Raw genomic sequence first — 1,860 nt, forward strand, 5'->3', positions numbered from 1 at the left:
TGTGGTATCCATTTCCCTAAAAGACTAACCGAGGTCCCCAGAGGAGGCAGGATGGGGTCACAGTCCAATAGGGAGCCAAGAATGGGATTAAAACTCAGAACACCACAGTTCCCAGTTTCTTGCATGGACCACAGACTGCACCATTTTCTGGGACTTAATAAGGAAGTCAAGACGCCTGGGTTCCAACCACTGCTCTGTCACTTGTCTGCTGTGTCACCTTTTGTTTTTTTATTTCTTTTAATGTCATGCAAACCAGTTAAAATAGGTTTCCATGACTGGGAATAGAACCCAGGCCACAGTGGTGAGAGCACCAGTGATCACAGGCCATCAGCCAAGCTGGGATAAAAATCCAGGTTTCCTGTCTGCTCGTTCTGAACTCTTTCCTCTAGGCAATATTGCTACCTTGTGACCTTCCCCATAAGGATTTTTAAGAACATGAGGCATCCTTGTTGGGAATGGGTTAGAGGTCATTCTGGCTGAAAGTCAGGGAAATTGACAAGCTATTTCATTGACAACCCCCCGCCCCCCAGCCAGGGGATTTTAGTTGTTCTTTTGATTTTTTTGTTTGTTTCCATGATCAATTAATCAATTGGTAGTATTTACTGATCATGTACTGTGTGCAGAACACTGTGTTAAATATGTGGAGAATATAATGAAATGAATAGACACAATTCCCTGCCCTCAAGGAGTTTTTCAGTCTAGTGGAGAAGACAGCTATTAAAGAAAAGACACCCAGCCTAGTGGAAACTCTGGTCTGCCACTGGCCTGCAGGGTGACCTCTCTGGAACTCAGCTTCCTCCTCCAGAAAATGGGAATAATATCACCCAATACTTGGGAATTTTGGAGGACCACATGAGATATGTCGAGTGTTTTGGAAAAATCAAAGCACTACACAAATTTGTAATTATAATAATAATAGTAATAATAATAATAATAATAATAATAATAATAATGAGGCATGGGGGATCCTTTCATCTCAGGAGCAATGTAGAAAGGTGGAGAAAAAGAGGAGGGAGAAAATGCCACAGCCTCAGTTTCTTAGAAGCAGTGAACTCGGGGAGTTAAAGGACATGGCGTAGTGGACGGAGCACAGTCAGAGGTCATGGGTTCTAATCCCATCTCTGCTGCTTGTCTGATGTGTGATCTTGAGCAAGTCACTTCACTTCTCTGTGCCTCAGTTACCTCATCTGTAAAATGGGCATTGAAACTGCAACTGCGATACAGGGTCTGTGTCCAACCCAATTTGCTTGTATCTACCCCAGCACTTAGTACAGTGCCTGGCACAAAGTGAGTGCTTAACAAATACCATCATTATTATTAGGGATGCTCCTACGCTCCTCTTACTTCTCGCCCCCGCAGCAGATCTGCAGGGCACTGATAATAATAATAATGATACTTGTTAAGCACTTACTATGTACCAAGCACTGTTCTAAGCACTGGGGTAATAATGATAATAATAATAATAATAATAATATTAATAATAATAATAATAAAAATAATGGTATTTGTTAAGTGTTTACTATGTAGCAAGCACTGTTCTAAGCACTGGGGTAGATAGGAGGTCAACAGGTTCATTCATTCAATCAATCATATTTATTGAATGCTTACTGTGTGCAGAGCACTCTACTAAGCACTTGGGAGGTACAAATCTGCAACATATAGAGGCGGTCCCTACCCAACAATGGGCTCACAGTCTAGAAGGGGGAGACAGACAACAAAACAAAACATGTAGACAGGTGTCAATACCATCAGAATAAATAGAATTATAGCTAAGATTCTAACAACAATAATCTTAAAATACTAATAATATAATAATATTATATAAATAATATATAACTATAAATGTATAATAATGGTCTA

The sequence above is a fragment of the Tachyglossus aculeatus genome, chromosome 7 (genome assembly GCF_015852505.1).
Source record: "Tachyglossus aculeatus isolate mTacAcu1 chromosome 7, mTacAcu1.pri, whole genome shotgun sequence".
Lineage (NCBI taxonomy): Eukaryota > Metazoa > Chordata > Mammalia > Monotremata > Tachyglossidae > Tachyglossus > Tachyglossus aculeatus.